Source organism: Mastigoproctus giganteus, chromosome 4, assembly GCF_048544385.1.
Source record: "Mastigoproctus giganteus isolate SK-2022 chromosome 4, ASM4854438v1, whole genome shotgun sequence".
Lineage (NCBI taxonomy): Eukaryota > Metazoa > Arthropoda > Arachnida > Uropygi > Thelyphonidae > Mastigoproctus > Mastigoproctus giganteus.
Window position 1 is genome coordinate 70,857,700 of NC_143578.1, and position 22,990 is coordinate 70,880,689.

A 22,990-nucleotide genomic window follows, 5' to 3' on the forward strand; every position below is an offset into this window, starting at 1 on the left:
TTTCCTTGTGCCTATGAGGGTATAATATGCCACTGGTTCTATTCTTCAGTATTAGTTACGTGGATTATTTATTTTGCAGTGATATTATTAATATATTTGAAATATATTAATATATATACAGTGGTACCTTGGATTGCGAGTAACTTGGTCTGCGAGTGTTTTGCAAGACGAGCAAAAATTTTTAATAAATTTTAACTTGATAAACGAGCGAGGTCTTGCAATACGAGTACAGTCAGTCCTCATATAACACGTGTTTACCCTACACAAATTCGATCATACACGATTTATAAATAGGGGAACGATATCTTATGTAACACAAACCGAATTCGCTTATGCACGATTCGCCTTTGTGTTTACAAGAAATTGGCAGTCGAACGCAGAATCATCCCAATCGAACGCAACACGATAGGAATGAAAAGTAGATTCTGAAAATGTATTTATGTTTTTTATATCAGTGAAGGGGAAACACATTTCACCATAATAACGTAAAAACTAACACAATTCCAGCTATCAGTATAATCACAAATGCAATTAGATCGAGTTTACTACCAGTTTATAACAGATTCCACTAGCAGGAACGCAACTGGAAATTGTTTTTATTGTTTTATGGCAGTAACCCCTAGAAATGTGCTTTAGTAAAATGTGAGGTGTTAATAGTGTATCTTTGCCTTTACGGTGTTGTTTATTCAGTTGCTACATGTGCAAAGCTTTGTTTATGTGTATCAAGCGTGCCTCCTCGTTTTGTAATTGTGCTTTATTTCCTAAAAATTGTCTGCAGAGCGTCACGTGATCACATGCTGATCGGGATTGTGGGTAATCGTCTCGCATGCTCGATCTCAGTCGGCATACCTCATTCATATACAGTCAACACTGTAGTCAACACTGTAGTCAACATTCGTGCTAGCGTTGTGACCACGTGTATGTGCGTAAAGCATTTTTTTATTTTGTGTTCAAATGTAGTGACTGTTCTTTGTTAACTGTACACTACGAAAATGGCCCCAATGAAGAAAAGGGTTGAAAAGGAAGGCGGTAAGAAGAAGGAGATGATTATGGTAGAAGTTAAGAAGGAAATCATCGGGAAGCACGAACAAGGTGAAAGTGGCCGCCATCGCAAGATTTTATAAGAAGTCTACATCAACGATTTGCACAGTATTAAAGAAGAAAGAAGAACTAAGGGGACTAGATGTAGCAAAAGGAGTCACGAGAATATCAAAGCAACAGCCACGTATTCTGGAAGATGTAGAAAAGTTGCTTTTGGTGTGGATAAACGAGAAGCAACTAGCAAGTGATACTGTGACCGAGAACTTGATCTGTGAGAAGGGAAAGGCCTTGTACGCCGACCTCGTAAGTAAACTGCCAGGTACGTCTACAGAAAACAAAGAAGGCTTCAAGGCGAGCAGGGGATGGTTTGATAACTTTAAGAGGAGAAGTGGCATCCATAGTATTGTGAGGCACGGAGAGGCTACAAGTTTCGATGCTAAGGCAGCTGAGGCATTCGTTGCCGAGTTCCAGAAGCTCATGGTTTCCGAGTGTTACCTGCTGCAGCAAGTTTTTAATTGCAATGAGACGGGGCTTTTTTGGAAAAAGATGCCAAAGAGGACCTACATTACAGCAGAAGAGAATGCAATGCTCGGTCACAAGCCCATGAAAGACCGTCTCACCCTCTTGCTGTGTGCTAATGCAAGTGGCGATTTCAAAGTCAAGCCCCTGCTTGTGTATCATTCTGAGAATCCACGAGTGTTCAAGAAATGCAGGGTGCAGAATAGCCAGTTAAACGTTATGTGGAGGTTCAACAGCAAGGCTTGAGTCACTCGTATCTTGTTCGTTGAGTGGATCAACGAGGTCTTCGGTCCTGCAGGGAAGAAATACCTTTTAGAAAAAAAACTGCCACTCAAAGTCTTGCTGGTTATGGATAATGCTCCTGCTCATCCTCCAGGCCTTGAGGACGACTTACTGGAAGAATTCGAGTTCATTAAGGTCAAGTTACTTCCTCCCAACACTACTACTCCATTACTCCAGCCCATGGATCAGCAGGTCATTTTGAACTTTAAAAAGCTTTACATCAAGGCACTATTTCAGCGATGCTTTGAGGTGACCGAAGGAACTAACCTTACCCTCTGAGAGTTTTGGAAAAATCATTTCCACATCGTAAACTGCCTCACGATTATTGATAAAGCCTGGGATGGGGTCACAAAGAGAACCCTCAATTCTGCTTGGAGAAAACTGTGATCTGATTGCGTTGAGGGGTTTGTTCATGAACAGGAGCTGCCAGTTGTCAATGAAATTGTGTCCTTGGGGACGACCATGGGATTGGAGGTGAATAAGGACGACATTCAAGAGCTGGTGGAGGAACATGGCCAGGAGTTTACCACCGATGAACTGATGGATCTGCATCGCGAGCAACAGCAAGAGGTTATGGAAGAGGTCTCGTCTGAGGAGGAGAAAAAAATGGAGACATCCCTCTCTTCAAATGAGATTAGGGAGGTGTGTAAAATGTGGAAAACAGTGCAAAATTTTGTACAAAAGCACCACCCGAGTAAGGCTGTGGCAGTGCGAGCGATGAATCAGTTTAACGACAATGCAATGTCATATTTCCGTGAAATCCTCAAAAGGAGGGAAAAGCAAGTGTTATTGGATAGGTTCCTTGTTAAAGTCGCACAAAAAGAAAAAGTCAACAGATAGCAGTGATTCCGTTAGTAACAGTGAAAGCCGTCCTACCCAATAATTAATAAATTCGATTGCTTTATGTATATTAAATTTAAATATTAAAAATATATTTTAAAATATATATATATTATAAATTTTGTATTAATCATTTTTACAGTATATGAATATTTTTGAGTTTTGGAACAAATCATTTGGGTTTCCATTATTTCTTATGGGGAAATTCGCTTTGATATACGAGTGCTTTGGATTACGAGCACATTTCCGGAACAAATTATGCTCGCAAACCAAGGTACCACTGTATTGGAAATATGCAGTTACCCTTTCTGGAGAGAGATAGTTGGGGGAGGGGTAAAGGGTAACATAAGGTTAGAGATATATCATAAGTTAGGGTTAGTTTGTGACACTAAAGAAGAATGGCAATAAGTAGCACTTTATAATTAAGACAGAAAAGTCTGAGAAGAAAATACTGTTTAAAGAACATGAGAGAACCACAGAAAAGGCTTACTTACTTATTGGAATGGATCTTGGACTGAATTCGCAAAGAGGTACATGAAATTAAACATTATTATCTGTCAAAAGACTTTGGTGACATTTAATATAGTTTCCAATTCCACTTTTCACCAACCATCAGAGGCAGTTGGAATATATTCCAATAATCCTGTTCCTGGAACCTTTCATTGATCTTCCTTCCCACTGCCTGCCACAAATCTGTCCTTAGGCTTTATAAATCCCTCTGCCTCCATGTACTCTTCAGTTTATGCACTTCCTTGCATTCCAACAGGTAAGCCTTTTTCCATAGTTCTCTGTTTCTTTAACAGCATTTCTTCCCAAACTCTCCAATTTTAATTATAAAGCACTGCTTACTGCCATTCCTGTTCCATTATCACAAACCAACCATGACTTAGGACATTTCTAATATTATGTAATTCTCCCCTCCGCTAAATTTCTCTATACAGAAGAGTAACTCTATAATGGCTTATTATTATTATTAATAACAGTATTGCAAACTGAATATTTCAAGTAACTAATATTGAAGAATAGTAATATATGTTATCTAACATAGCATTTCATTACAAAATAATCCCGACTTATTTTTCTAATCTTATGTCACCCTCTCCCCAAACACCTCTCTCCCTGTACAGAAGAGTAACTTTATAATGATTTGTTTTCTTCTTATTATTATTTATTATTATTGACTATGTTGAAGTAACTCCATCATAATCATATTAATAATAATATCATCAAATTGAATTTATTAATTCAATTTGATGCACTATATTATTATATAGTGCCCTCTCTTCCAATTAATCATTTTCCCCTTATATCTGTTACATAATTAATAGTCTTTCATTATGTTAATATAATTTGCTATGAATTAGATGTATTTCCCAATTTTAAAAAAGCAGTAACTAATTTTAATTATATGGGAATATTTATTTTTCCTTTCCTTGAAAGGTGGTTTTTCTATATAAGTATATGTCCTGAATGATAAATGAGAGTTTACAAGTGCCTTTATTTATTTATTAATTTTGAATAGTTTCTTACTATAACACAAAGAGCAACTCAGAACTTTAACAGCAATGTAATTTCAAACAACAGATAAGAACAAGTCATGTTATATTGCAGCACAGAATAGATAAATGGAGACCATTCTGCCCATTCATCAATGTTAATTCAACAGATGGAATGGCACACTGGTGAATCACTGGAATTTTTGATTGGCATTCATCTCTAATTCTTCACTACTATATAATACAAAACAGCATGGTATCTTATAGACATGTATGGTATCTTAGACTATACAAAACAACAAAGGGGAATTGTTATTTTACATTCTGAACACTGTGAGGGAACTTATCATGAAAGAAACATCATCAAGCATGCAACTGCATGTATAACCACTAGTGAGTTTTATCAGCCCCACATCAGTGGAAATTCATCTAGGAGAGCAACCCACCAGTGTGTTGTTACAATCAATGCTTTGGTACAAAAATCTGCACTAATTAAGTATGAATCACATCAACTTTTATTTTGAGCCAAATACATCAAAAGGGAAAAAAATTCTCACCAGAATAGACAAATTTCATAAAAATGATCCAACCCCTGTAGGGATAAATATATGATTTAAAACAGGGCATGCAAAAACCTATTAGCATTAGTAGTGGCAAACAATGCAAGAAAGAATGCTTATATGCATCACAAATAAAAAAAAAAAAAGAAAAAAAAAAAAAGAAAAAAAAAAGTTACTTCCCATTTCACCTATTCATTCCCTCCAATTGTTTGTCTAGTTCTTTTCTGGATTTATTTAAACTATCAACCTCCTCCACAACAACAATAGATGGAAGTTTGTTCTTGCAATCAACCACCCACTGGCTAAAGGCAAACTTCCACACATCTATTCTGTTATCATCCTTCCTCGATTTGAATTTTACCTCCTCATGTGTATAGTATGAGTAAGAGGAAGAATCCCATTAGCATTGAGTTTGCTCAATATTCAAGGCCTTAAACACCCCAATCAGATCACCACACAACTGCCTAGTCTCCAGATACTATAATTTGCAGAACTGAAGCCTTTCTTGGTAAGCACACCCCTGTATTCCTCTCACAAATCTCGTTGCCCTTCTCTGTACTTATTCCAGCAGCTCTACATCCTTCCTAAAATTAGGACTCCAGATCTGTATACAGTAAAACAAGATATGGCCCGACCACTCCCATATATAATGGGATAATCACCTCCTTATCACTGCTAGCAAAATTCCTGTATATCATTGACATGAGCTGGTCTGGCAGCCTGTCTGCACTACTCAGAAAACTTCATATCTGACTGCACAAATACTCCCAGGTGATTTTCATTCTCCACTACCCTGATGTAGTACCACACAGTTGGTAAATTACTCTGGGGTTACTGCTACCCATATGCAGTACTTTACATTTGTCAGTATTAAACTTCAGTTGCTACCTCTCAGCCCATCTGTTCAACTTTTCTAGATCTTGTTGCAGTAGTGTACTATGTTTGTTGTTTGGTTTTTAGGAGCATTAGCAACTAAGGCCATATTGCTCCGGGATATGCGGTGGTCATTCCCTGACCTTTCCGCACCCTCCGTATTTGGTGGTCACGGGCTCAAACCCCGATCTAATCAAGAAGTGTGTGCTACGTACCGCTGCTCCTGCCCACCTGGCTACAGAGGTGCTGTAGTGTACTATCATTAACAACCTGCCTTTGTATCGTCTGAAAACTTGGTCATTAAGCCTGATATACTTTCATCAATATCATTGTTAAATATAGAAAACAACAATGGGCACAACACTGAACCCTGGTGGACTCCACTAATAGCATTAGTCTAGGAAGAGCAGTGCTCATTGATTACCACTCTGTCTTCTCTCACTCAACCATCCCTTAATCCAACTTGCCCAATCCAAAGCAACTTGCTCTTAATGCCATACTGCTCCAATTTGTACAGCAGTCTTTCATATGTAACAATATCAAAAGCTTTCCTGAAATCCAAGTATATGATATCAAAATTATTTTTTGAATCCAGTTCTTCTGTGACATCCAATTAAAATTGGTCAGACAAGATTTTCCCTTAACAAACCAATCTTGTGTCTGAAGTATAATTGCAGTATTTTCTAGATGACCCTGCATTGCTTCTTTAACCAGCTACTCCATTCTTTTAAACTGAAAGACTAACACGTCTGTAATTACTTGTGTCACCCTTTAATCCCCCTTTGTGAATTGTGGATTCATTCACACTTCTCCATTCTGCGGGGACCTCCCCTGAATCCAAGGGATGCTTCTATAATTATGGCTAAGGGTTTGTTTACTTTCTTTGCTACCTCCCTTAATATAATTGGATAGATCCCATCCCAAGCCTTTCTTATGTTCAACTTCAACAATTTCTCTTTCACTTTCCTCTCAGTTATTACAAAATCATTTAGTTCCCTGTTAGAGTTTGATAAACTTCTGGCCTCCACTTCTCTAGAGGATGCCTAACGTGTGAATGTAGATGTAAAACAATCATTCAGTTTGTCAGCTATCTGAGAAGGATCATCAATAATTAAACTTCGATGTCAACTGGACCAAATTGATTCATTTTCTTCTAGCGTAAGCAAAGAAGTCTTTGCTGTTGCATCCTTCTCCAAAGATTTCTCGAAATCTGCCTTCGCTTGCCTAACCTCCTTTGTGACTTGATTACCGACTAGTTTATATCTACCATCAGCTTCTGTATTGCCTGATAATTTATATGCATACCATGCATTTTTCTTCATTGCCACGAGTCTCATCGGTTCATCTGACATCTGTTTAGGCCTATAACTTGAAGAGTATTTCTTAGTTGGTATAAAAAGCCTAGTAGCTTCTATGATTAATTCCTTGAATGCTTTCCATTTAGAATTTGCTGTTTGTAAGATCATCAGTTGGTTCCACTGTACTCGACTTTATGAAAGCAAAAACACTTCCTTTTACCCTTGATCGTAGGTACATCTTTAAGTAAATCCCAAATCAGTACACTGTTTCTTTTAAATGCAGATTCTTAATGGATGAATAATCATTGATAATCAGATCAAGAGTATTATTACTCATCTGGTTGCTTCTTGAACATGCTGATTTAGAAAACAGTCATCCAATAAATCCAGCCAATATCTGGAAAGTTAAAATCTCCGATTATAAGACATTCATATTTATTGGCCCACTATTTTTCTGTACAGTTGTTCATTGTACTCATCAGAGTCATTAGGCCTATAACATACTCCTACTCTTATTTTTGCTTTTCCAGTGCTTTTGTCACCCGAACCTGATTAAACATTGCACTATCCACCTGATATGAAAGAGTTGCTGTTACTAATTACAGCCATGTCAGCTTAACACCTGTTCCAGGGAAAATAATGGAATCAATCACTTGTTAAAGAAGTAATCCATTACCATCTGGACAGGAATGCAATTATATTGCAGTCACAGCATGGATTTGTTAAGGGGTGGTCATGTCCAACCAATCTGATAGGTAACTATGATGCAGTGACCAAAGAATTGGATGTAAAAATAATTTTGATATCATATACTTAGATTTCAGGAAGGCTTTTGATACTGGTGCACATAAAAGACTGCTGTATAAACTGGAGCAATGAGCCATTAAGGGCAAGTTACTGCTATGGATAAAGGGATGGTTAAGTGGAAGAAGATAGAGAGTGGTTATCAATGGGCACTGCTCTTCGTGGAGTAATGTTATCAGTAGAGTTCCCCAGGGTTCAGTTCTGGACTCGTTGTTTTCAATATTTATTCATGATATTGATCAGGCTTAGTGTCAAAGTTTGCAGATGATACAAAGGTTGGCAGGTTGGTTATTAATTGTTTATTAGCTGCATGATAATTGTAAACAAATATGTATGCATTATGTTTACAAAAACAAATATGTATGCATTATGTTTATTTTTTTTTTAAAACCTGAGTGTAATATTAAATCTAAATTCTAAAATCTGAAATTATTATTATTTTTAAAAAAATAATAAATTTCAGATTTACCCACCATGTTGAAGAACAATATTGTAAATTTACAGATAAATTAAAAGAAGAATTTGGTTTCATCAAAAAATCCAAAATTGAGCACAATGTACAGTGCAATATCTGCAACAGAGTTTTCGACTGCATTGGGAGGAAAGAATAACATCACAAGCATAAACAGCCGTTATCAGCTGCAGCTTCTTCAACAAAATTAAGTAGTTTTTTTTTCAAAAAGTTGAATTCGGATCCAAAGAAAAAGAATTGGCAATGCTGAGGCAGTATTCGATCAGTGGATTGTAAAACATAAATTATTCGTAAATTATTCAATCAAAAATTTACCTGTGGTTGTACAAAAACCGAAGCAATTATAGAAAAGGTACTTGTGCCATATAAAATTTTTAACTTTTGAAAACTTTAGAAAGTGTTCATTTTATAACAATATTTACAGATGCATCAAATCACGACATTAAAATATTTCCCTCTTTAATTTCCCTGTTTTTTTTACTACAAAGTAGGGGTGCAAATAAAACTCTTGGATTTTGTATCTCTCCAGGAGAAACTTCTGAAATAATTACAGATTCAATTGTAGAAATAATAAAAAATAATAATTTAGAAAATAAACTTCTAGCAGTTTGTGCTGCCAATGCTAATACAAACTTTGGAGGTCTTCTAGAAAAAGGAACAAATAATGTTTATTATAAGTTAAAGAACCATCTTCAGAAACCAAGTATTGTAGTAGGTTGCACTGCACATATAGTGCATAATACTATTCAGTTAGCAGATCAACTTCCTACTAATATTGAGGGCATCATTGTCAAAATTTATAGTTATTCTTATATATTTACAGTAAAGGCAGCGTTATTAAAAGAAATCTGTGAAAATGCAGAGGTGGAGTACATGTACTTGCTACGATACAGTAAGACCAGATGGCTGGCTTTGACACCTGTGACTGAAAGAGTTTTAAAATTGTATTTGCCTCTAAAATCTTATTTCTTATCCATCGACAACCATCTGAGGACTCTGCTAAGTTTTTTTGAAGATGATCTCTCAAGAAGTATGATTGTATTTCATGCACAGTCAGGCAGCATTCCACAGTGCAGTGAAAAATATTGAAGGCGATAAAATATGAAAGTTTTTGAAGAGATAAACAATTTAAAATTCAAATTAAAAGAAAGAATGGATATGCAGTATCTACCACCCATTATATGCAATTAGTTAACAAATTTAGAAGAAAATGGTTGCTCCAAAAAAAATTACTTCATTTCCAATGTGAACGGTTTTTATCGGAACTTTATCCAATATTTAGACCTCCGCTTTACACATTTTCAAAATATTGATTGTTTTAGATGGATCGATCTTAAAAATTGTGTTAATTGGCAATGTGTGGAAAAAAAGTTTTGCATACATTTCAAAATACAATAAAATGAAATTAATTGATGCAGATGAAGAAGAAAGTGGGCTTTTTGACAAGATATCATATTTAAAAAAAAATAAAAATTCTACAAATCAGGATTTTATAATGTATACTATTTGTATCATGTATCACTATAAATGACATGAAGTCATCTACAGTGGGACCTCATATTAGCATTAGTAGAGGCATATGATGCAAGAAAGCAAGCTTATACAGAATCAGCCAAAAAAAAAAAAAAAAAACCCTTCCCATTTCACCCATCCATTCCGCTCCAAACATTTGTCCATGTCTTCCTATATATCCAAATGGGATGCCTTTGTGTTTTGTCCCATTCTCTTTGCAATGAAAACTGTTTTCATTGCAAAGAGTGTGAGAGATTAAGTGCAACTTCGGCATTCTGAATGGCAAACATGAGGGCTTGAAGAACTGTGTTGGCAGCCTCAAATGAATTAAAACAAGGGACTCATCAGCTGCTAAACCCAATGTCAGAACCTACTTTCATGAATCAGACTAAACAGCAGCACTACTTCCTGTGGCACGTGCACACAGTATTTGTGTGCTCGCGTGGAATTTGGTTGAATTTTACAAGGCCTACTGGTTGTCTTCACAAAAGAAGCAAATGCAAGGGATGTGCTAGGGAAAATCATGAGCAAAAACAGGTATATGTATGTAATGACAGATGATGCAAGAAAGGAAGCTTATTTAGCATCAGCGCAAAAAAAAAAAGAAAAACCAGTTTGCCTATCTGTACCCTCCAAGAATTTGTCTAGTTCTCAGTTGAATTTATTCAACCAACCCATCCAATTCCACAACAGATGGAAGCCTGTTCCAACAATCAATCAACCACCTGAGGGATGAGGGCAAAATTCTCAACATCTATATTACAATCATCCTTCCTCAACTTGAATTTTTGCCCCCTTGTGTGTGTGTGTAGTCTCAGCAAGTGGAAGAATACCATTAACATTCACCTTACTCAATCCATTCAAGGCTTTAAACACCTCAATCGGATCTCCCTGTATATGGTTGGTCACTAGAAACTGAAGCCTTTCTAGGTAAGAGCTTTTGTTCCCTTCACCAATCTGGTTTCCATTCTCTGTACCTGTTTCAGCAGATCTACATCCTTCTTAAAGTGAGGCCTCCAGACCTGTATACAGACTCAAGATGCAGTCTAACCATGGCCTTATCCCTGCTAGCAAAGTTTCTGTATATTATTGACAAAACACCATGAGCGCTCTGCCAGCATGTCTGCACTGCTGAGAGAATTTCATGTCTGACTGCACAATTACCCCCAAGGTCTTTTTCATTCTTCACTATCCTGAGTGTAGTACCAAACAGTTGATAAGTTACTCTGTGGTTATTGCTACACATGTGTAGTATCTTGCATTTTTCGATATTAATCTTCAACTGCCATTTCTCAGCCCATCGACACAATTATCCTATATCTTGATGCAGTCGCTCACCCTGATGAATCACCCTGCAAACTTCAACATTAAGTCTGATATATCTTCATCAATATCATTGATAAATATTGAAAACAACAATGGACCCAGCACTGAACCCCAGCGAATTCTGCTAATAACATTGTTCCACAAAGAGCAGTGCCTATTGATAACCACTCTCTGTCTTCTTCCACTTAACCATCCCTTTATCCGTAGCAGTAACTTCCCTTAATGCCACATTGCTCCAGTTTATATAGCAGTTTTTTATGTGCAACAGTATCAAAAGCTTTCCTGAAATCCAAGTATGTAACATCACAATTATTTTTTGCATCCAGTTCCTTGGCCACCGCACAATAATAATAATCTATTGGATTGGTTAGACAAGACTGCCCCTTGACAAATCCATGTTGTAGTTACAGAATAATTGCATGCCTGTCCAAATGGTCCTACATTACTTCTTTAACCAGTGATTCCATTATTTTCCCTGGAAGAGATTTAAGCTAATGGATGGGATCTATCCAGTTATATTAAAGGAGGCAGCAAAGGAAGTAAGCAAACCCTTAGCCATAATTATGAGAGCTTCCTTGGACTCAGGGGAGGTACCCATAGACTGGAAATGCGCAAATGTGACCCCAATTCACAAAGGAGGATCAAAGGCTGACACAAGTAACTATAGACCTGTGAGCTTAACTTCTGTTCCAGGAAAATTAATGGAGGCACTGGTTAAAGAAGCACTGCAGGATCATTTAGACAAGACTTCAGTTATAGCTCAGACACAGCATGGTTTTGTTAAGGGGAAGTCTTGCCTGACCAACTTGATTGGATACTATGATGCAGTCACAAAAGAACTGGATGCAGGGAATAACTTTGATATTATATACTTGGATCTTAGAAAGGCTTTTGATACTGTTGCACATGGAAGACTGCTACACAAATTGGAGCAGTGTGACATTGGAGGCAAATTGCTGCTATGGATAAAGGGGTGGTTGAGTGGGAGAAGACAGAGAGTGGTAATCAATGGACACTGCTCATCGTGGACTAATGTTATTAGTGGAGTCCCTCAGGGCTCAGTGTTGGGTCCATTATTGTTTTCTGTATTTATAAATGATATTGATGATGGTATATCAAGCTTAATGTCCAAGTTTGCAGATGATACAAAGGTTGGCAGGGTTGTCAAGGACACTACTGACACTACACTGCTGCAACAGAATCTGGAAAGGTTGAGCAGATGGGCTGAGAGGTGGCAAATGAAGTTTAACATTGACAAATGTAAAGTACTACACATGGGAAACAGCAACCCCAGGGCAACGTATCAACTCTGTGGTACTACACTGACAGTGGTAGAGAATGAAAGGGACTTGGGGGTGATTGTGCAGGCAGATATGAAGTTCTCTGAGCAGTGCAGACGGGCTGCAAGAGTAGCTCATGGAGTATTGTCAATGATATACAGGAATTTTTCCAGCAGGGATAAGGAGGTGATTATTCCATTGTACAAGGCAATGGTCAGGCCACACCTAGAGTACTGTATACAGGTCTGGAGGCCTCATTTCAAGAAGGATGTAGAGCTGCTGGAACGAGTACAGAGAAGGGCAACAAGATTAGTGAATGGAACAAAGGGGTGCTCTTACGAGGAAAGGCTTAAGTTTTGCAAATTACAGTGTCTGGAGACTAGGCACCAGCGAGGTGATCTGATAGAGGTGTATAAAGCCTTGAATGGTTTAAGCATGCTCAATGCTGATGGGATTCTTCCTCTAGCTCAGAAAAATCACCTGAGAGGGCATAAATTCAAATTGAGGAAAGACAGATGTAGGATAGACGTGCGGAAATTTGCCTTTAGCCAGCGGGTGGTTGGTTGGTGGAACAGACTGCCATCCCTTGTGGTGGAGGTTGATAGCCTAAATAAGTTTAAGGCTCAGCTGGACAGGTATTTTGAACGAACAGAGGGGTGAAGTGGAAGTGGGGTTTTTTTTTTTTTTTTTTTTTTTGGCTGATGCTGCATAAGCTTGCTTTCTTGCATCAAATGCCTCTACTAATGCTAATAGGTCTGTAATTACTCATTTTGCCTTTCGATCCCCCCTTCATAAATTGAGGATATATTTGCATTTCTCCAGTCCATAGGGACCCTCCCTGAATCCAAGGATGCTCTCATAATTATTGCTAAGGGTTTGCTTACCTCCTTTGCTGCCTCCCTTAATATAACTGGATAGCTTCCATTTGCCCTAGCTGCCTTTTTTAAGCCCATCCTGAACAATTTTCCTTTCAGTTATCACAAAGTCATTTAGCTGCTCGTTAGAGTTTGATGAACTTCTGACATCCCCTTCCCTAAAGAATTCCTCATGTGTGAATGTTTTCTACAGTAGCATGTTAGATGCACTTATTCAATTTGTCTGAAACATAAGCAGGGTCATCAATGGTTAACCCTTGGTGCTCAAGTGGCTAATGTGATTCAACCCCTTCCTTCTACTGTTAATATAGGCATAGGAGTCTGCTGTTTTTCTTTGCCAGAGACTTCTCATAATCTGCCTTAGCATTAGCATTAACATTAGTAGAGGCATTTGATGCAAGAAAGCAAGCTTATGCAGCATCAGCCAAAAAAAAAAACCCACTTCCACTTCACCCCTCTGTTCGTTCCAAATACCTGTCCAGCTGAGACTTAAACTTATTTAGGCTATCAACCTCCACCACAAGGGATGGAAGTCTGTTCCACCAACCAACCACCCGCTGGTTGGTTGTTCCACCCGCTGGTTGGTGGAAGGCAAATTCCACCAACCAGCTAAAGGCAAATTTCCTCACGTCTATCCTACATCTGTCTTTCCTCAATTTGAATTTATGCCCTCTCAGGTGATTTTTCTGAGCTATAGGAAGAATCCCATCAGCATTGAGCATGCTTAAACCATTCAAGGCTTTATACACCTCTATCAGATCACCTCGCTGGTGCCTAGTCTCCAGACACTGTAATTTGCAAAACTTAAGCCTTTCTTCGTAAGAGCACCCCTTTGTTCCATTCACTAATCTTGTTGCCCTTCTCTGTACTCGTTCCAGCAGCTCTACATCCTTCTTGAAATGAGGCCTCCAGACCTGTATACAGTACTCTAGGTGTGGCCTGACCATTGCCTTATACAATGGAATAATCACCTCCTTATCCCTGCTGGAAAAATTCCTGTATATCATTGACAATACTCCATGAGCTACTCTTGCAGCCCGTCTGCACTGCTCAGAGAACTTCATATCTGCCTGCACAACCACCCCCCAAGTCCCTTTCATTCTCTACCACTGTCAGTGTAGTACCACAGAGTTGATACGTTGCTCTGGGGTTGCTGTTTCCCATGTGTAGTACTTTACATTTGTCAATGTTAAACTTCATTTGCCACCTCTCAGCCCATCTGCTCAACCTTTCCAGATCCTGTTGCAGCAGCATAGTGTCAGTAGTGTCCTTGACAACCCTGCTAACCTTTGTATCATCTGCAAACTTGGACATTAAGCTTGATATACCATCATCAATATCATTTATAAATACAGAAAACAATAATGGACCCAACACTGAACCCTGAGGGACTCCACTAATAACATTAGTCCACGATGAGCAGTGTCCATTGATTACCACTCTCTGTCTTCTCCCCCTCAACCACCCCTTTATCCATAGCAGCAATTTGCCTCCAATGTCACACTGCTCCAATTTGTGTAGCAGTCTTCCATGTGCAACAGTATCAAAAGCCTTTCTAAGATCCAAGTATATAATATCAAAGTTATTCCCTACATCCAGTTCTTTTGTAACTGCATCATAATATCCAATCAAGTTGGTCAGGCAAGACTTCCCCTTAACAAAACCATGCTGTGTCTGAGCTATAACTGAAGTCTTGTCTAAATGATCCTGCAGTGCTTCTTTAACCAGTGCCTCCATTAATTTTCCTGGAACAGAAGTTAAGCTCACAGGTCTATAATTACTTGTGTCAGCCTTTGATCCTCCTTTGTGAATTGGGGTCACATTTGCACATTTCCAGTCTATGGGTACCTCCCCTGAGTCCAAGGAAGCTCTCATAATTATGGCTAAGGGTTTGCTTACTTCCTTTGCTACCTCCTTTAATATAACTGGATAGATCCCATCCACCCCGGGTGCCTTTCTTGTGTTTATCTTCAACAGTTTCTCCTCCACTTTACTCCCAGTTATTTCAAGATTCTGTAGCTTACTGCTAGAGTTGAATACACCTCTGGCATTCCCCTTGCTGAATAACTCCTCATGTGTGAATCTCGATGCAAAATATTCATTTAGTTTGTTAGCTACCTGAGCAGGATCATCAACAGTTGACTCATCAATATCAAGTGGACCAATCTGATTCATCCCCTTCCTTCTAGAGTTTACATAAGTAAAGAACTCTTTGCTGTTTTTCTTTGCATCCCTTGCCAAGGATTTCTCGTAATCTGCCTTTGCCTGCCTAACCTCCTTTGTAACTTGGTTGCATATCAACTTGTATCTATCATAGGCTTCTGTGTCATGTGTTAATTTGTAAGTATCCCATGCATTTTTCTTCTCTGCCATATGCCTCATTAGTTCATCTGACATCCATTTTGGCCTAAACCTTGAACAATATTTCTTAGTTGGTATGTAAAGCCTAGTAGCTTCCAAGATAAGTTCTTTGAATGCTTCCCATTTTGAATTTGCTGTTGGTAACATCATCAGTTGGTCCCACTGTATAGAATTTAAATACTGTCTCAGTCCATCGTAGTCGCCTTTACGGAAGCAATAACCCTTCCCTTTACCCCTAATGGTAGTTACCTCTTTGAGTAAATCCCACTTCAGCACACTGTGATCACTGCCACCTAGTGGTTCATTTATCTGCAGATTCTTAATGCATGAAGAATCACTGCTGACAATCAAATCAAGAGTATTACTCCCTCTAGTTGCCTCCCCAACATGCTGATGTAGAAAACAATCATCCAATAAATCCACAAAAGCCCTGCTAGTGTGTGAGTAACCAGCCCCCAAATTCCAGTCAATATCTGGGAAATTAAAATCTCCCATTATAAGACTCTCTGATTTACTGGCCCACTCTATTTCCCTGTACAGTTCCTTATTATACTCATCAGAGTCATTAGGCCTATAGCACACTCCTACTCTCAATTTTGATCTCCCAATGCTTATATCACACCAAACTGACTCAACACTGCACTGTCCGGCGATGTCGACTGGCTTCACTTCCTTGGTTTTTATGTGTTTCTTAACTAATAGCATAACCCCTCCCCCCTTCCTATCCTGTCTATCCTTTCTGTAGACGTTGTACTCCCCAAATTGCAGTTCTGTATCCCTTATATCTGTGTGACACCACGTCTCTGATATCCCAACAATATCTGCCTTTGATGTTTTGAGCAATACCTCAAATTCATCAAATTTATTTACTAAACTCCTAGCATTGGTGTACACGCAATTATACCTGCACCTGTTTCTATTCTTAGCTACCCTAACACAACCCATGTGTTTACTTGTACCGCAATGGCCCCCAGCAGTCTCTGAAATACCATGCATCTTGTTTTCCAGGCTTCTGCTCATTCTAATAGAAGCAGTGCAAGAATCTCTTTCACCTCTGCCAGTGGCTACTGTCAATCTATTGGTCTTTGTCTCCCCCCAAGCTAGCAGTTTTCCGACCCACCTAACATTGCCTCGATAGCATCAGCAAATTTTCTTGCACCCTTTCTATTTAAGTGTATCCCATCCCTGTAGAAGCAATCTCTCCTGTTAACAAGTACAGTCCAGGCTTACCTTGTCTAACATCCTTTTTAACTTGATTACTGACTAATTTATATTTACCATAGGCTTCTCTGGTGCCCAATAATTTATATGCATCCCATGCACTTTTCTTCTCTGCTACTTGACTCAATAGTTCATTTGACATCCATTTAATTCTAAGCCTTGAACAGTATTTCTTTTTTGGTATGAAAAGCCTAGTAGCTTCTTTGATTACTTTCCTGAATAATTCTTATTTTAGAATTTGCTGCTGGTAACATTATTAGTTGGTCTCACTGCACACAATTTAACAAAGGTGTTGAGAATGGTGTAGTCACCCTTATGAAAGCAAAAGCCTTTCTTTTTACCCTTGACAGAAGTATTGTTTTCAATTAAATTCCACATTAGTACAGTGTGATCGCTTGCCACCAAGTGAATCTTGTACCTGCAGATTCTTAACACATGAAGAATCACTGCTGATAACCAGATCAAGGGTAATGCTTCCTCCTGTTGCCTCTCTAACATGACTGTAGAAAACAGTCATCCATCCAAGAAATCCACAAAAGTCTTTCTAGTGTGCAAGTGACAATCCACAATTTTCAGTCAACACCTGGAAAGTTAAAATCCCCCATCATGAGACATTCTGATTTGTTGGCCTACTGTATTTCTCTGTATAGCTGTTTGGTGTACTCACATTAATTAGGCTATAACACACACTCCTACTCTCAGTTTTCTTTTTCCAGTGCTTATATCACATCAAACTGACCCAACATTGCACTTGTTACCTCTGTCAACTGGATGCACTGCCTTAGATTTAATATGCTTCTTAACTAAGAGTATAACCCCTCCATTTCATCTTCCTGTACACACTGTACTCCCCATATTCAAATTCAGTATCACTTATGTCTGAGTGACACCACATCATTGCGATTCCTACAATGTCTGCATTTGACAACTTAATCAGTATTTAAATTCATCAAATTTATTTACAATGCTCCTAGCATTAGTGTACATGCAAGTATACACTGAAGGGACAGAATTCATGGGAATACCTGGTTCCTGAGCAATGCGATGCTGTCACCCCTTGCTAGTGGACAAGCCCACCGCTTGGCAGGTATATAGGTACACTGCATTCACATAGACAGTAATTCAATGTCAGTATGGATAAACGTCATGAATTAACTGACTTTGAAAGAGGGATGATAGTGGGTGCCCAACGCATGGGTCACTCTACTGTGGAGGTGGTACAGAAATTGCACTATCCCCATTCAACAGTATCAAGAGTGTATTGGGAATATGCAATTTCCAGAATAACATCTCATTGTGGATAGCACTGTGGGTGGAGAAAGGTGGTGGATGAATGTGGCTGTCGTCGCCTGTCTCACATTGTTTCAGCCAACCGGAGAGCGACAGTGGCACAAATCACCACAAACTTCAATGACGGAGGTGCCAGAAACGTCTCCACCAGACCATCAGGCGATTATTAGCTACCGACCCACCAGAGTCCCATTGCTAACACCATGACACAGGACCCTACACTTCAACTGGGTGAAAGAACATCGGCACCGGACCTTGGATGACTGGAGACTGGTCTCCTGGTCCGATGAGTCCCGTTTCCAGTTATTTTGAGCAGACAGGTGGGTGCATATCTGGTGGAAACCGCACAAAGCTATGCACCCCTCATGTCAACAAGGAACTGGTCAGGCAGGTGAATGGTCGGTAATGGTCTGGGGTTTGTTCAACTGGCACACGTTGGGTCCTCTGGTATGTCTAGATGCATCTCTGAACGGTCTAGGTTATGTGTCCATACTTGCAGACCATCTGTATCCCTTCATGTTCATCGTGCACCCACAGGGCAAGGGACTCTTCCAGCAGGACAATTCACCTCCTCACAGAGTTATGGTGACTAGAACATGGTTCGAAGAGCATTCCGCAGATTTTACAACCACGGAATGGCCTTCCCATTCACTGGACATGAACCCTGTGGAAAGGTCTGTTCGAGCTTTGGATCCTCCACCCAGGAATGCGACAGAATTATGGATAGCGGTGTAACAAACATGGATGGATGGAAATACCTGTGGAATGCTTTCGTGAACTAGTGGACTCAATGCTTTGCCGTGTGACTGCCCTTATCCAGGCGAAAGGTGGGCCTTACCGTCAATAGGTCGGTATCCTATTATTTTCTGTACACTCAGTGTACATGCACATGTTCTTATTCTTAGTTACCCTAACACAGCCCATTTATTCTTTTGTTCCATGATGACCCACAGCAGGGCCTGAAATCCTATACACCTTGCTTTCCAGTGTGCTGCATGTATCAATAGTAGCAATGTGAAAATCACTTTCACCTCTGCCTGTGGTTCTAGTTAAATTGTTAGTCTTTGCATTCCCCCAAGCTAGCAGTTTTCCAACCCACCTATCACTGCCTCGATAGCATTCTTGCGTCCTTTCTATTCAAGTGTATCCCATCTCTCTAAAAACAGTGTCTCTTGTTAACAAGAACAGACCACACAGAAAAACTCTACCCCATGAGCCATGCAGATTCTCTGCAGGGCCATACTGACTGAGATGGCTCTCAACATATACTCCCTCCTATCGTGTCTGGGCAGAATTGCAGACACTTTCAAATTCAATCCTAACTTGCAACTATTTTCCCAACATATACATGCTTATACACTAATCCCAGGGATTTAGTAAATAAACCTCGTAGATTTAAATTATTAGTTAGGTCACCTAATGTAGAGAGTGTAGGTATATTGAAAACATGGTGCAACTCAGACATAGAGGATTCGAAATTTGAATATGGTTAGTACAATGCATACAGAAAGGACAATGTGTATTGAATAATGGTTGAAGCAATGCTGGAAGTTTCCTTCAACTCCATGATTTCTTGTGATGTTGCTGAACTGGAAACCAGTTGTTGCGTGTGGTGTTATATGTTGCATGACTAGATTCTTAGCTACCAGGGAGTAGTGATCACAATGAGAACTACTATCCAGTATCTATATCTTGCCATGAAGAAGTGGGGCCATACATTTGACTGGCAATACAGTGGGCTAATCCAATAAAATAAAAAAGAAAAAAACAGGAGAAAAGGAAATGTGAGATAGGGTCAAGGCTGGGTTCCAAGTCCCGGTGACTTTAGGAGACAATGGTCCCGTGGACATGTTCATTCCACACCAGGAGAGTACCCCAAATCCATGGTGTCAGCAGTGATTCTACCCAACTGAAGTAAGGTCAACAGCCCCCAAGGTGGAGATATCCCATGCCAGTTCATGCTGTTCCAATGTCAGCAAAGAATCCTACCCCTGGAATAAGTTAACTTAGTTTAATCTTCATTGGAAGCAATTCCGTATCAGGGCTTGACAAGCCACTGGTGCTAGCAGTAAATCTGCATTTAGCAGTAAAGATGAAACTGTCTTAATACCATACTTTTTTCCTATTAACTCTTACTGTAAGATGACCTTGGTAAGCCATTTCCTTCATCTCAATACAGGTAAATGTGGTATTTAGTATTATCACTATTTAGATTTTACCATTTCTAAATTTAATTTTGCCTAATCAGCTGACTTTTTTCCTCTATGGGAAAGTTGTTTCCTATCCTTGGTTTAAGCTTGGTTGCAGCATGAAGAGATGACACTTAACTGCCCTTATACACCTGGCTGTTCTTACCTAAATGTACATACTGAAGAGTGTACATAACATACAATAATTTTTTACACAAATCAAATTTTAACATCAAATTCAAAATTTTTCAGCACACACGCACGTGTTTGTGTGTGTGTTCGCAGGCCGGACGCTAGTTAGTACACTGGACCGAACCTATTGGTAATTCTCTAGGAGGCTTCCGGATCAGCTAGTGTATAATCTTGTTACCTCTACTATGCCAGATAGTGACTGGAGGGAGTCTGAATAGTGTGCATGTGGGGGGCATTGTCGAGGCCACGTTATATCAAGGATCTGGGTATATTCTTACCATGTGTACACCATATCCAAAAATTTCATTACTTCACACAGCATATCCATTCCACTTTTTCTTACTATTGAATACACCATGAATTGTCAATTTGACTTTCACTTATCTGCGAAAAGATCTAAACTTCTCAAACACTTCCTAATTAATTTCACAAATATATGTGGTCTCAATTCTAATCTCAACAATGTCCATTTACACTTGCAGTCTGCCAAACCCATGTACTTTTTCTGACAGAATCTCAGTTATCGGTTGATTCAACTACTGCTCATCTCAGTTGCCCAAATTATTCGCTGTATGATTCCTTTTGCCTCAAAGGTGATTCTTGTGCATATATCCATTCCGATATTCCGTCAGAGACGTGGTAATTTGGAATCTCCCCTGGCTTAAAATCTCTCTACCTCATTGTGTCAGATTCATCTGTTGTCTCTACCGTTCTCCCAACTCCATTAATCACTTGGAGCTCTTTGACTTCCTCTCTTTGCAATTTGACTTTCTCCAGTCTAACTTTCCTAACAGTGAGGTAATTTTCCTTGGTGATTTTAATGTCCACAACTCCAGTTGGCTTCCGTTTTCTAGTCATACGACCCAGCTGGTCGAGATGCTGAGGCTTTTGCTATTACTAATGACCTTACACAGATTGTTCATTTACCTACAAGAATATCAGACAATCCTAACCATACAGCCAACACGCTTGATCTTTTTTTCACTAACAACCCTTCTAAGTACATGATCGAAATGAGAGGTTCTTTAGACACCTCAGATCACAACTTGGTGATTGTCTCTTCTCCAATGGAGCCTTTATCTCATGGCTATTCCAAACTTCGTATTGTTTGGCATTACAAGAATGCAAAGTGGGATGACCTGTGAGATTTATTTTCTTCTTTTCCTTGGTTGGATTACTGTTTCAAAACTTCTGATATCAACGTTTGCTCAGATCGTGTCTGTGAAATTATTCTTGCAGGAATGAAATCCTTTATCCCACACTCCACTTTAAAATCTCGTCCTTTATCTAAACCTTGGTTTTGCGATAAATGTGCTAAGGCCGTTCAGGAGAAGAAATTTGTATATCGTAATTGGCTTGTTTCTAATTCTTCAGTTTCATTTTCTGCCTACACAAAAGCTCGCAACAATTGTAAAGCAGTTATTAATCAGTCCAAACTAGATTTTGAACAGGCTAAGAGTAGAAAACTTGCTTCTTGCCCTAATGGTAGCTGAGCATTCTGGTCTCTTGTCAAAGCTATTGGCTGCAACTTTTGCCCATCTCTGCTCTCACCTCTGTCCAAACCAGATGGCTCTGTTGTCACTTCAGCCAAGGATAAAGCTGACCTGTTAGCATCCCATTTTTCTTCCAACTCATGTATTAATGATCTTGGTAAAACACCTCCCACCATTCCCAACACGCTCCATTCAATGCCTCCTGTGGTCTTCCGTCAAAAGGATGTCAGAAGGATTTTGACGAATTTTGATGCTAAGAAAGCTCCAGGTCCCGATGGTATTTCTTCAGTTGTTCTCAAAACATGTGCTCCTGAACTTACTCCTGTTCTTTGCCACCTTTTTTCACTTTCTTATTCCAAAGGTGTTTTTCCTTCTGCTTTGGAAGTTTGCTCATATCGAGCCAGTTCCTAAAAAGGGTGACAAATCCCTCCCATCCAATTATCGTCCCATTGCAGTTACTTCTACTCTTTCTAAAGTAATGAGAAATAATGAGAAATGAGACACTCAGATTTCTAGGAAAAATGATATATCTCTTTTGGGGATTACCCTGACTTTTAATCTCTCTTGGCACAAGCACATTACAAATATTGCTTCCTCTGCATCAAAAAAACTTGGTTTTCTCTTTCGCTCTCGGTGTTACTTTTCTTCCAAACAGCTGTTCACTCTTTACAAATCACAAATCCGCCCTACCATGGAATATTGTTCCCACATCTGGGGTGGTGCCCCCAAAACCTCTCTCAGACTTCTTGATTCTGTTCAGAAGAAGGCAGTTAGGTTAATTAATGACTCATCTCTAACAGAGTCTCTTCACTCGCTGTCTTATAGACGTACTGTTTCTGCTGCATGCCTCTTCTACAGATATTTCCATGGGCACTGTTCTTCTGAATTAGCTTCTATAATTCCCACTCTCTCTTTCAAAACAGTCCGAACACGTGCCGCAACCAGCCAACATTCATTTACTGTCCAACTTCAAACTCACAGAACCAACTTTTTATCTTCCTCGTTTATTCATTCAACTGCCGTTTTCTGGAACAACCTTCCTTCATACGTATTTCCTGAAAATTAC

The 22,990-nt window shown here is 39.1% G+C and overlaps 1 protein-coding gene across 1 annotated transcript in view; it reads right to left on the reverse strand.

Moving 5' to 3' along the window:
* The window catches only part of LOC150086824 (F-box DNA helicase 1-like), a 501,907-nt gene that overhangs the window by 24,004 nt on the left and 454,913 nt on the right, over window positions 1-22,990 (reverse strand). The gene's annotated exons all lie outside the window — the stretch shown is intronic.